Source organism: Patella vulgata, chromosome 7 (genome assembly GCF_932274485.2).
Source record: "Patella vulgata chromosome 7, xgPatVulg1.2, whole genome shotgun sequence".
Lineage (NCBI taxonomy): Eukaryota > Metazoa > Mollusca > Gastropoda > Patellidae > Patella > Patella vulgata.
The window spans coordinates 7,435,254-7,449,849 of record NC_065885.2 but is presented as its reverse complement, the minus strand read 5'-3'; the positions used below and the strand labels follow the sequence as shown (position 1 = coordinate 7,449,849).

General features: G+C 36.8%; 1 long non-coding RNA gene across 1 annotated transcript in view; it reads right to left on the bottom strand.

The window, feature by feature from the left end:
- The window catches only part of LOC126826963 (uncharacterized), a 54,871-nt gene extending 43,090 nt beyond the window's left edge, over positions 1-11,781 (bottom strand). The window contains exons 1-2 of the long non-coding RNA XR_007682485.2: positions 11,696-11,781; positions 3,816-4,190 (exon numbers count right to left, since the gene is read on the bottom strand). This is a non-coding gene — a long non-coding RNA (uncharacterized LOC126826963). The remainder of the gene's footprint in view (positions 1-3,815; positions 4,191-11,695) is intronic.
- Between the last annotated feature and the right edge of the window lie 2,815 nt (positions 11,782-14,596).

Below are 14,596 nucleotides of genomic sequence, written 5' to 3'. Positions count from 1 at the left end.
TAGCCTGGAGGTCGGGTGCATTTGCCGAGAAAGTTCATTCAGATTTTCCGGCGTGGTTTCCCCATGTCAGTGATGCAGGACGGAGGGCCTGACAAGGACAGCTGTCTAGTCGTTTGGATGGTACGAAAAACCGAGGTCCCGTGTACACATTGGCGTGCACGTAAAAGATCCCTTGGCAGTTGGAATTCGATATAAGAGTAGGCCGTAGCACCGCTGCCCGGGCAAAATTTCCCTCATAGCACACTGTATGGCATATGCCCGTCTTCATTAGCCCAGGTTAGGAGCAGAACAGTAGGGCGTTAAACCCCATTTCATTTCATCTTTGTTATTCTATGAATGTATATCATATATGCATGGCTAATGTTTAATTATTTATGTACATTATAACATCAGATGACGCTCCTCGATAAAGAGCAGACAGCTAGCCTGTGATTTAATGTATCATAATGAAATAAAGTGTTTGATTTTTTTAACTGGGCGTAATTTTGATCTACCGTAAATATAGAAGTGTGTGTGTGTGTGTGAGATAAAGAGGGGGGAGGGGAGAGGGGAGAGAGAGAGGAGAGAGAGAGAGATAGGGGAGAGAGAGAGATGTTTATATATCCTAAATCTTTAAATGGGAGAGAGAGAGAGAGAGAGAGAGAGAGAGAGGGTTTAACGTCCACTCGACACACAAACTAGGTCATTTCGGGACTAACATATGGTGTAATTTTATTTCAAAAATTCGCTTGCGCGTAGGGGTCTTTAGCAATGGGAGGAAATCAGAGGACCCAGAGAAAACCCATGAGGTTGGACAGGCGACCCTACTCCTTGTCACGTACAACCCGGGATTCGAAAGTGATTTAATGTACATCAGAATGAAGTAAAGTGGTTGATTTTTTAAACTGGACGTATTTTTTTATTTATCTATGTATCTATCGTAAATATAGAAGTACTTATACTTTATCTACTTTAAAGATACATTATGACCATTCTTGCTATAATAGCTCAAAAATAGATAATGTAAAATGAAAATATTGAAATTTTCATTCAAATTACTTCATTCTGAGCCAAGTTATCACTGTTTGTAGTTTTGACAAGATGTGGCGAACCGTTCTAATCTAGATAAAATCTCCGGTAATCAATGCCATCTGGTGTTCATTATGGTCTTATTTTGTTAATAAATGTCTAATTAATAGTTTATATGACATTTCGGGCCTAAAGAAAGACCTACAATAGGCAGATTTAGCTCGTGCATAATGTACATTTAATATGTAATTATGTATGTATGTATGCATGTTAAATGTATGTAATTATGTATACTGTATATATATTTATACTTTGTACGTGTATCTAGTGTGTTCCACAAACCAAATTCAGGTATTTACTGAGTTTGAGTGCAGATAGCTGAATTAATTTCAATCAGATTGATGTGGACTTGCCGTAAAGTGGATATAGTAACCATTGGCTACACGTAACGAAAAGTTTCCACGTCCATCTTATGTGCACTTTAATAAAAAAAAATACAAACGTGACGTTCTCCCTAATTACCGTAACAACTTGTGTTGATGATTGATTTCTAATGAAATGTCTGCTTTAAACAGTAATTATAACATTTCTGACTTTTATCGGTTGATATTAAAACGTAATTTCCGATTTTACGTGATTTGACGCGACTTGACTTCGGGGACATTCAAATTAGAATTAATAAAAAAGACAAATCGGTTAAGTCATCACAGTGGCAGCCGTTTTGACTTTCAATTACTAGATGCCATTCATTTCAATTCAAGCGAAATACAAAATGTTTTACTGGTTCTCAATGAGGTAAACCCCTAACTCAATATTTCCCACAACTTCGAAATTCAAAACACGAATCGGAATTCAATATCGATCCATTTCAATCAATATTGATGTTGTTATCTTGCCGTGAAAATATGGAATCCTAATTGTAATACCAACTATTAAAACATTTTAAAATCAACTTCTTTGATTGGCATTTAGTAAATGATCATATTAACACAAGTTAGAGAGACAGAGAGAAATGGGGTTTAACGTCCACTCGACACAAACTAGGTCATTTCGGGACTAACACATGGTTCAATTTTATTTCAATAATTCGCATGCGCGTAGGGGTCTTTAGCAGTGGGAGGAAACCGGAGGACCCGGAGAAAACCCACGAGGTTGGACAGGCGACCCTACTCCTTTTCACGTGCAACCGGGGAATCGAAACCACGCCAGTTGACTCAATGACAGACCGTATGATACAGCGCGCGCGTGCTAACCATTCGGCCATCCAACCCCCCTAACACAAGTTAGAGTTTTATGGATACACAATTACTGAGTTTAATACTAAACGACGTTTGGATGAGGATAATATCAACTATTTAAAACACAATAAACATTTTAAAATTAGTACACCAGTCGTGTACACTACGGATATAATTTTGTCGAGGGATATTTGTAATGAACAAAGAAAAACATGTCCAAGAAGACAATGCACAAGTAATTCAAAATCTAATTCACAAAAGAGTAATTAAAATTGAGTTAGCAGACGTAAACGACAGCCGTTTAATTTGAACTTAAATGTAGCTAAGTCTCTAACTCAATACCAGTCATTCAATATCTTCGACATTGAAAATACAAATTATTTGTCAATTTAAATCAACATCGATGTGCGGAGGGTTTAGCAAAGGGCGAGGCCTCGTCATTCGTATGAGACGAAAACCCGCGATCCGTCGTAAACATGGGCGTGCATGTGAAAGGACCCTAAATAAGAGTGGAATGTAGCGCCGCTGGCTATCAAAGCACACAGCATGGCGTGCGCCCGTCTTCATTAGCTCAGTCGGTGTAAAAAAAAGTGAAACGTTAAACCCCATTTCAAAATGTAACACTGATCGGTATATGGTGTCACATAATCCAATCCAGGACTGGGTCATTGGTTCAGATACTATCAGCATTGGTTTAAATAATTATATCAATAAGTTACGGTTTGTGGGTCGTGTTCAAATAGCAACAGTTTCATTTTAGTATTATGTTTTGCTGTTGAATGTCAAACATTTTAATTTGTTAATATTGATATCAACTAGAAATCATGACGGGTTATAATACTGATATTAAGTAATTATCGAGGGTAATAAGTGATATTCGAAATCGTTAAAAAAAAAATAGCCACACACGATCTGTCTAGAATATTTCAGTTAGTAATACATAATTATCGAATGTCAAAAGCTGAATTCTAAAATATTAAAGATACATTTTGTAAGATTTAGATAAAGAGCTAGCCATCCGTACCCTAATAGTTCGAAAATAGAGAATGTAAAATGAATAATTTGAAAATTTCATTCAAATTACTCTATTGCGAGCGAAGATATTAGCCTTTGAAGGTTTGACAAGACGTGTGCAATCATTTTAACTACCGTACGGGTTGTTCGAAGCTAAGTCTCGCTCATCCATTTTTAGCGTAAATCAAAATATGGCTAAACTGTTCTAATCTATTTAATATCGGAGAAATCCGATGCCATCGAGAGTTGATTATGGCCTGGATCAGTTAATTAATGTCTAATTAATAATTTAGAAAACATTTCAGGCCTGAAGAAAGACCTGCAATAGGCAGATTTAGCTCTTGCATAATGTATGTTTAATAATATTTTAAAAACATTCGAAATGTGTTGAAGGTGAAATTCAAGATCGCTAGAGTACAACTTCTGATAATGTTGGGAGTACCCATATTGACACTTCTTCCCGCCTTACAATTTTTAACTCTTTATTCACTGCTGTGAGAAAATGTAAAAATATAAATAACATTTTCTCATTATATATAAGTAAAAGGAACTTACCATAAAGAATCAATATCTGGAAGACGGCTAGTAAATTCCACATGTTGTTATAATATATCGCCTGATATGTAGTGACTTATAAGCCCGGATACACACTGTACGCTACTAGTAAAACACACACGAGTCGACTGCTCACTTCAAACATGCGCTAATATCTAGTTTGGCTGCGAACTAGTGGCAAGTATAATAAGATAGACCGTTAGCAACTTTAAATCACGTCGGGTTTACTCAGTAACAAACGTTTCACAGACCTCCGAGGATCTCTGCTTTACTATTATAGATCTTTTTTCTCTCTTTGATTCAGTGGCAATGTTTTTTTATGTGTGTATAACGAGGATTAGTGGTGTTTCGCCTCTCTCTGTCTTTGTACCAAGTCTAGGATAGAAGAACAACATTAGAAATTAAACATGATAGTTGGTTAACCGTTTAGCTATCCCCATAGATTCATTCACGGAAAACAACTCTTGTCTTGGCTTTTTGTCATCGCCTCACCGGTTAAATCATTCGTTAGCTACTACTACAGTGTATTTACCCTCTTTCTGATAATGGTATTCCATCTTATCGGAGGGATAGAATTACCCAGTGCTATATTCTCGCCTCGAATATATTAATGTAATTGGAAACTAACCCTCCGCCGTAATACCGCTAGATCGGGGGTGTAAACGTCCGCCGTGGAAATGAAATGAAATGAAATGGGGTTTAACGTCTTACTGTTTTGGTCCGAACTGGGCTAATGAGGACGGGCATACGCCATACAGTGTGTTATGAGGGAAATGAAATTTTGCCCGGACAGCGGCACTTCGGCCTACTCTTATATCGAATTCCAACTGTCAAGGGATCTTTTACGTGCACGCCAATGTGTACACGGGACCTGGGTTTTTCGTCTCATCCGAACGACTAGACAGCTTTCCTTGTCAGGCCCTCCGTCCTGCACCACTGACAAGGGGAAACCACGACGGAAAGTCTAGGTAAACTTTCTAGGCCAATGCAGGGATCGAACACCCGACCCCCAGGCTAGCGAGCCAGCGTCTTACACATTTAGCCACCGTGACCCCGTGCGCCGTGGAAGAAGAACAGTCGGAACACCGGACTGAGAAAAAGCATCAGGGGTTTTTAAGTCCTGTCTTGAAAGCTCCTGCGCCCCCTGGGGCTGACAAGGAATGTGTACCTAGTCCATTGGATAGGACGAAAAACTAAGCCGTAAACATAGCCGTGCACGAACAAGATCCCTTGGCAGTTAGATATCGAAGTATAGTGAGTAGAAAGGCCGCTGCTAGGACAAAATGATCCTTAATCATAGAAATAAAGAATACCAGTTCTGTCTTAATATAACTGACGAATCGCAATTAAACGTGATTCAATTCCAAACGTTTTGCCTGAATTGACGAAGTAATAATATTGAAATTGTTTTCAAATATGTACATATTTAACATTTGGCGGCAGAACTCAAGAGATTGAAATTTGATTAAAGCTGAGTTGATAAAACACAGGTCTTGTATCTATATTGATAGATGGCTTTGTCAGTGTTTATATCTAAACGGGGCAGGGGCAATTATTGTTGTTATAGAGCTAGTTGTTGGGATGGGACCAAAAAAAACGAGATGCACCAGTATACAAATTGACATGCACGTAAAGGAACCGCTGGTAATTGACATTTGGTGAGAAATAGGTTGATAGTCGTTATACGGGCCAATAAAACCCCCAACCCTCACTCCACCCCACCCCCATCATTGTAAACTTAACCGTATGTTAGAAAAAAACTGAAGTTTTGAGTTCTCTCCCGGTGATGACAGAGAAGGTTCATCTGGATTTTCCGGCTTGGTTGGTTTCCCCTTGTACAGGACGGGGGGGGGGGGGCTTGACAAAGACAAATGTCTAGTCGTTTGGATGGTACAGAAAACCAAGGTCCCGTGTACATATTGATGTGCACGTAAAAAGATCCCTTAGCAATCGGAATTCGATAATAAGAGTAGGTCGTAGCAATAATGTCCCATAACACACTGTATGGTGTATACCCATCTTCATTAGCCCAGTCGCAGCAGAGTAGTAGGACGTTAAACCCCATCTCATTTCATTTCATTTCAATTTGAATTCTGCGGACGTGACGCCCCCCTATTCCATTCAATATTTTGGACGTAGATTACAGAAGCTTACGTAACCACGAGTAGTTGGTCAGGTTCATTAAAAACAAAGTAAAATATACAAAAGGGTTAAATGGAGGGGATTAGTGCAGCGCCTGTCTCGATAAATCTGACGTGCCAAAAGAAACAAATTTGTATTCCCTTCTTGAATAATATTCCAAGGCGTATTAATATGGCGTCATGCTTGCCTAGATGACTAATCTTCATTGTTTCTCTAAGATACGGAAATGTCTTCGGTGAATAAACTTTCCGTTATTGTTGAATTATAATTGTTCAAGATGTTTCTATATTTGGCTGTGGTAAGATGGTGGCTATTGTTAAACACAATCTTATATTATTTTAATATTTTACTTCAATTTCCTGGTTTTACTCCGTAAACGTTTATATGAAATTAATTTTGATTTTGTGGGTTTTGAAAATACAATCTATAGAAATTTTTCAATGCTATTAAATTCTAATGACTTTTATTTGTTTGTTGGTTTGTTGTTTTGTTTTTTGGGGGTTTTTTTTCAGATAAAAAAGAAAATGTTTACAAAGTGTAAGATTGTGCACCTGATATTATTAATTACTGTTTTTATTTACTTATATTTTAACTCGGCATTATAAAACAAATGAGCAACCTACGTAATGCGACCTACGTGTGTTTTCTGTTTTTTGAAATTTGTACTTTTTGAAATTACGACAAGGTTAAGTGAACAATGGTGGGCTATGTAAACTGTGGTTATTGTTGGTTTTGTTTTCGGTAGTAAAGTTCAGGTTATATTGTACATTATAAAGTGAAATGTCAACCCTAATGTCGGTCGTGTCTCAAACAAAGGAAAGCGTCTTAAACGAGGCCCCAATCTGATTAAAATACATATGTGAATTTCGTTTCGTTATGTTTTAATTTTTATACCTTCCATGACCTTCACTTTGTTGTGCAGACATATAAAAACTACCACACCACAGAGGATCTGCGTTTTAATAAGATTGAAGGGTTTAAACCTTTCTCAAGGTCGCCATATCTAGTCTAAAATGGAGCTTAAACATACATTATGCAAGAGCTAAATCTGCCTATTGCGGGTCTTTCTTTAGGCCTGAAATGTTTCCTAAAGTAATAATTAGACATTAATTAACTGATTCAGGCCTTAATCAACTCTCGATGGCATCAGATTTCTCCGATATTAAATAGATTAGAATGGTTCAGCGATACTTTGATTTAATCAAATATGGAGGACCGAGACTTAGCTTCGATCAACCAGTACGGTGGTTGAAATTATTGCACCTTCAAAGGCTAATATCTTCGCTCGCAATAGAGTAATTTGAATGACATTTTCAAATTATTCATTTTAATCATCTACTTCCGAATTATTATAGCAAGAATGGCTAGTTCTTTATCTAAATCTTACATAATGTATCTTTAACGTTCTACTGTCCTGCTCCGACTGGGCTAATGAAGACGAGCATAAGACATACAGTGTGCTAAGACGGAAATTTCGCCCGGGCAGCGGCGTTACGATCTATTCTTATATCGATTTCCAACTGCCAAGGGATCTTTTACGTGCACACCAATGTGCACACAGGGCATCAATTTTCCTCCCATCCGAACGACAAGATAACTGTCCTTGCTCTACCCTCCATCCTGCACCACTGACGAGGAGAAACCACAACGGAAAATCACGATGAACTTTGTCGGGCAACACCGGGATCGAACTCGCGATCGACCTCCAGACTTGTGAGCCAGTGTCTTTCTCGCTTAGCCACCACAACTCACATCTAGCATAAAACGACTGAGTTGTACGTGTATTATTGTTGACTGTCCTTGTCAGGCCCTCCGTCTTGCATCACTGACAAGGGGAAACCACGCCGGAAAATCTAGATGAACTTTCGCGGCCAATGCAGGGATCGAACACCCGACCTGCAGGCTAGCGAGCCAGCGTCTTACCCACTTAGCCACGTGATTCCCCTTGCTGAAATGTTAGTCTCTAAATGACTTAGTTTCTCTTGAGTGGAAAATTAAATCCCATTTTTTCTCTCTGGTGGCCTGCATTTCATCGCCGACACACTAGAGTGCTATAAAGTAATAAATTAATGGAGGTTGTGTTCCTTTAAAGAATGGGGGTGGGGAACGAATGGTTAGCGTGTGCAACCTAGCGGGTTACCTCCGGGATCTGCGGGTTCCTCCCACTACTAAAGACCCCTATTGAAATAAAATTGAACCATAATGTTAATCCCAAAATGACGAGTGGGCGTTAAACCCCCATTTCTCCCCCTCTCTCTCCCCATTTAAAGATTTAGGATATATAAACATCATTCTGAACTCAAAAGAGGATAATTTCTCCACGTTTTCAACGACTAGTTTCAAAGGCTATCCTATATCATGACTTTGTTTTTTTTTATTCTCGATAAATCTGTATCGCTGCTTGATGTGAATAACATTACTTTATAAAAACGAAACTGGGGATTTGTTTTACGTGAAGATTTAGGAAGCGAGATAGAGAGGTTAATATTTTCATTTAAAGTGTAAATGTCAGATGCAATTTTATATCGTTTACAGATAAAACTGTTAATACCAGAAATACTAGAAGTAATGTCGGCTGTACTTTATACAATCTTACACTGTTATAAATCTTACTGCAAACTATCTGTTATGCTATCAATTTTTTTTAAAGCAATATTTTTATTCAGGTAGTCTGAATGGGATTGGGGAACAGGTTTAGCCTATGTAAAACCCCTCTCCCTAAATAATTTGTATATATATATATATATATATATATATATATATATATATATATTAATAATGCAAAATGGGTGTATATACATAGTTAAAATGGCAAACACATACATATTATATAAATATAATAAAATGGGTGAAAATGTACAGTATATATAGAATTTAATTTTACAACACTCTTACACTACCAATCTTACTACAACTTGGTTAAACTATCAATGTTACTGTTACACTGTTAAACTATCAATGTTACTGTTACACTGTTAAACTATCAATCTTACTGTTACACTGTTAAACTATCAATCTTACTACATCACTGTTAAACTATCAATCTTACTGTTAAACTATCAATCTTAATGTTACAATCTTACTGTTAAACTATCAATCTTACTACAACATGGTCATTAAACATGTCTATATTTCAGACTAAGGCCATTAAACATGTCTATATTTCAGACTATGGTCGTTAAACATGTCTATATTTCAGACTATTGTCATTAAACATGTCTATATTTCAGACTAATGTCATTAAACATGCCTATATTTCAGACTATGGTCATTAAACATGTCCATATTTCAGACTATTGTCATTAAACATGTCCATATTTCAGACTATTGTCATTAAACATGTCTATATTTCAGACTATGGTCATTAAACATGTCCATATTTCAGACTATTGTCATTAAACATGTCTATATCTTAGATTATGAACATTGTCGACTAGGAATATTAAACATGTCTATCTTGTATAGTATCGACAAGGATTATAAAGTTTACAAGCAAATCTAAATATTTGTCTGTTTTTTACATTTTACATTTGGGTTTGTGTTAAAGAAATAAAGAGTATTTAAAAAATGGCATGTATGTTTATTTTTTGAAGCTGACTGGGTTGGGATTTTTTTTTGCCAAACAAAGTAAATATTAGAGATAGAAAGTCGTGTTTATTAGCGGATTAAAATTCTTCTAGTCAGCTGTTTATTAGTCAAAGGTCAATAAAAACCAAACACGGAATAAAACATAAAAAAACCACATCAACATATAGAACCCAGCCATATTCCTACAATGTACGTTTACTCCAAGTCCGTGTTTAAGAAAGAAATTAAGTTTACGCCAAGTCCGTGTTTCAGATACAACTGAAGTTTACGCCAAGTCCGTCCTTAAGATACAAATTAAGTTTAAGCCAAGTCCGTGTTTAAGATACAAATTAAGTTTATCCTAAGTCCGTGTTTCAGATAAACTTAAGTTTACTCCAAGTCCGTGTTTCAGATACAAATTAAGTTTATCCCAAGTCCGTGTTTCAGATAAACTTAAGTTTACTCCAAGTCCGTGTTTCAGATACAAATTAAAGGGACATTAAGTAAAATTAGATAAAAAGCTGAAAGTTCTCACTATACTAGTTAAAAAGTAGAATATGAAAAGAAATATGGTGAAAATTTCAGTCAAATTGTTCCACTCTGAACCGAGATATTAGCTTTAAGTGGCATTTAGCGATTGGGAAACACATTAACAGAACACAGTTTTTATGGGAAACAATCACTGGTTTTATTCTAAAAACACGACGTTTCTACAAGTATCCTATTATCGTTATCGTTATTATCGTACTTGATAACGATAAGAGGATACTTGTAGAAACGTCGTGTTTTTAGAATAAACCAGTGATTGCTTCCCATAAAAACTATGTTCTGTTAAGAGGGAATCTATTTTATATCATCAAACTGTGTAATTTATTGTAAAAGGTCTAGTGTAAGTATAAAATACGGATATCATCTAGAGAGATACACGGGCACCCGTCTAATATTCTTATCATGTGCTATTTATTTAAATATACGATAAATTTGACAATATTCAGATTTCGTCTTTCAATAGATTTTATCTGCGATGAAGAATGTTTATAAGATAAACTCCAATAGCCATTCATCATAGCTAGAAGTCATTACATTTAGGGGGCGGGAGGTTGGATGGCCGAATGGTTAGCAAGTCCATGCTGTATTATACGGTCTGGCATTGAGTCAACTGGCAAGGAGTAGGGACGCCTGTCCAACCTTGTGGGTTTTCTCCGGGTCCTCCGGTTTCCTCCCACTGCTAAAGGCCCATGCGCGCAAGCGAATTAATGAAATAAAATTGAACCATGTGTTCGTCCAAAAATGCCCTAGTTTGTGTCGAGTGAACGTTAAACCCCATTTTCTCTCTTGTCTCTTTACATTTAGAGGTAGGAGTGGGTCAAATTCTAAGACAGTTGTCGGCTAACCACCTCAGAATATTATGAAACAAGCGGTCGCCATCCAAGATCCGTCCATATTTTGCAAGAGATGGACAGAGAACATGTTCTTCCAAAAGCGATTTGGTTTGTGCCGAGTGGACCTTAAACCCCTTTTCTATCTCTCTCATTTCTTACGGGAGATGAAGTTCCATCAGCTCCAAATTGTATTTTTTAGATATTTATTAAATAAATATTTTTTGAATAAAATAATAATTGGGCATATTATTTAACTTTTTGGATTTTTTATCAACAATTAAATATCCCAATATTTTGACCAATGAAAAATATGTTCACTCGTAAATCCGTTATAGAGAACAAAAATAAAATATACTGATAAATCAACACGTTGCAGGCTTTAAAATCCGTTATAGACAAATATCTAAAATTCAGAATGGAGATATATTTCGCGTTCTGTTACAGGTGGAAGCGAATATAATTATATTCGAAATATGTTTTAGGGAAGAAAACTAGGTTTTTGCGAGCACTTTCCGCTTTATTAAGCTTCTTCAGGCAAATCCTAAAACATTTTTATTTCGAATATCTAACACCTAAGAGTAGCATTCATTATAACATTTTACTAATATAATTTTCATAATATCTAGGACATCTGCGTGTACAACACAGACGGAACAAGACTATGTACAAACCAAAACGTCCATTAAATTTCGTAAATACGACCAAAGAGAATTTTGATAGTTATGGTTAATAGCCGCAATAACCACATCCCCAAACTTCGAAATACACAAAAAACGTTTAAAACCCTACCAGTATTGATGTAAAATCCGACTCTATCGTGAGTTGTTGTTTAGTCCTTGAACACAATGTTCCAAACTGTAAATGACAACTCAAACTAAAATCGCATAATATGTTTCTGAATTTAAAACAAAGAACCTTAAATCTAGCCAATGAGAAGTTGTGTATCTAATGTATACTTGTATAAGGGATTAATTAATAAAAGCGGGGATAATTAAGAGGGGAGTTGTTTTAGCGGATTAACAAGGTACTTAGTTTTTAGGGTGTATCAGGTATTTTAATGGATTATCTAATGATTATCAGAGTAATGGCCACAAATGGGTTTTATTTTCCGGTCGTGATAAAGAGTAAAACATCTCGATTAACCAGGATCTTTGTTAATTACCAATGATTAAACCTTTGTCTTAAAGATCAGAATGTTTGACGTCACAGCCGCAAATTTACGCTTTAGAACATATTGGTTTAAACAACGTGTTTACATGAAATATAAATTACAATATGTTATGAAAACAAACAAAAACCTTATAAAAAAAATTCATTATAATAAGTAATAATCTATGATGCACATCTTCCATTCATGTATGATCCCTGCATTGGCCGAGAAAGTTCATGGGAATTTTCCGACGTGGTTTCTCCTTGCAGGGCGGAGAGCCTGTCAAGGCCAGTTGTCTAGTCATTCGGATTGGACGGAAAACCGAGGTCCCATCTATACAGTTGCGTGCGCGTAAAAGATCCCCTGGCAGCTGGAATTCGAAATAAGAGTAGCCCATAGTGCCACTGCCCGGGCAAAATTTCCCTCATAGCACATTGTATGACATATGCCCGTCTTCATTAGCCCAGTCGGAGCAGAGCGACATAACGTTAAATCCCACTTCATTTTATTTTATTGCCATTCGTGTATGCTCATGGCGCAATTGTCATCTCTCCCCAGGTCCAAATGATAAGTCCATCAGTAGGTACAGTTAGTTAGAGCGAGAGACAGAGAGAGAGAGAGAGAGTGAGAGAGAGAAACTAGGTCATTTAGGGAATAATACATTGTTCAATTTTATTTCATGAATTCGCTTGCGCGTTGCGGTCTTTAACAATGAGAGTTGGTTTAACCCTTGTCGGTGCACGTTGTGAGAATCACATAGCAGGTATCAAGGGGTCCATATGAACCCCAGTTATAATTCAAAGTTTTTACGTACAGATATATCTGAATTAAAAGGCAGCGGTTTAGTTTTTATTTGCATTCATATTTGACAACTGAACAACAACTAAATTATTATACAAAAACATTTTAGTGACATTTGGAAAAGATTTAATAATTCTCACAAAATTGCTACTTTGTGTACTATGCGTTAAAGAGGTTAAATGGCAATTCACGCTTGATACAGAAACCATTGAATATTTGGAATTCATTATTTAATTTTTGGTATTTGTAACATGCAGATGTTAAAAGAGAGAATACTCTGGCATACCCAATATGGTATTAGGCAGAAAATACATTAGCAAAATCCCTACTGTGAGTTGTAAGTTAGGGGTCCAAGTTTCCCTTCAAGCGTTGGGATTGATTTGCATGAATACCGAACTCCTCGCTACGTGTAAAAATGTATTGGAGACAAAGTCACAAAATTTCAGAAAGCAGTGCCCAGTAGTTATTACAAAACACTATAAAACATGTGCATGGGGTCCACGGACAAGGGTTAAACAATATTTTTATTTCAAGTACATTAAGATTATTTACAACACTGATGTAATGGATTAGAAAACAAGCCAAAGCTTATATAAATTCATCTCCATGTAATTTATACATTTCAATACAATTACTAAAATGTACATAATGTAAAAGTATATATTACATATTTACATAAATAAATAAATAAATAAGTCATCATTATCAATTATTTCATATAAATCACCATCGCCTGCCGATTCTTATTTATTCAAAGCGTTTAGTTAGTTCTTTGTGTTTTGTAGCGGGGATCACGTGGCTAAGTGGGTAAGACGCTGGCTCGCTAGCCTGGCGGTCGGGTGTTCAATCCCTGTATTGGCCGAGAAAGTTCATCCAGATTTTCCCCTTGTCAGTGATGCAGGACGGAGGGCCTGACAAGGACAGCTGTCTAGTCCTTCGGATGAGACGGAAAAACTGAGGTCCCGTGTATATATTGGAATGCACGTAAAAGATCCCCTGGCAGTTGGAATTCGATACAAGAGTAGGCGATAGTGCCGCTGCCCGGGCAAAATTTCCCTCATAGCACACTGTATGGCGTATGCCCGTCTTCATTAGCCCAGTATAGGAGCAGAACAGTAGGACGTTAAACCCAATTTCATTTCGTGTTTTGTAGCATGTTAACGGAATATTTAGACAAACAGGCGCTGTTCCATTGGTTTAAATATTACGTATCCACATAAAATGTCAAATATAACATGACAGTTATAATAAAACAAGCCGCCAACTTATTTAAATTGATATTATCTTGTCAGTGACATAACTTTAGTTTGAAGAGAAAGCTCGAAGGTGCGAGAAAAAAAAATATTGTATTTAATGAATCTATAATTATACAGAATAGAAATAGAAGACAAGTGTTTCGTGATGTGGACAAATACAAATAAATCATGTATATATATATAACTAAATATATATTAAATGATAAGGCCAGCTCAATGTTTCGTCATAGGTCACGAGATGTAAGCAGGGTTAGAGCGCTGGACCGGCAACACGAGGCGAATGAGTGCCGTCATAGGTCAGGAAACGTTAGACCCACAGCCCATGCTTTTTGTGGGGGGGGGGGGGGTCTGTAAAGAACCTTCACCTCCCGATAACCCTAACCTACAATCTCACCAACAATCACGTGCCCTAACCTTATTTACATCTCGGCAACCTTGACAAAAATTGAGCTGGCCTTAACAAATAGATTTATCTGTCAGTGG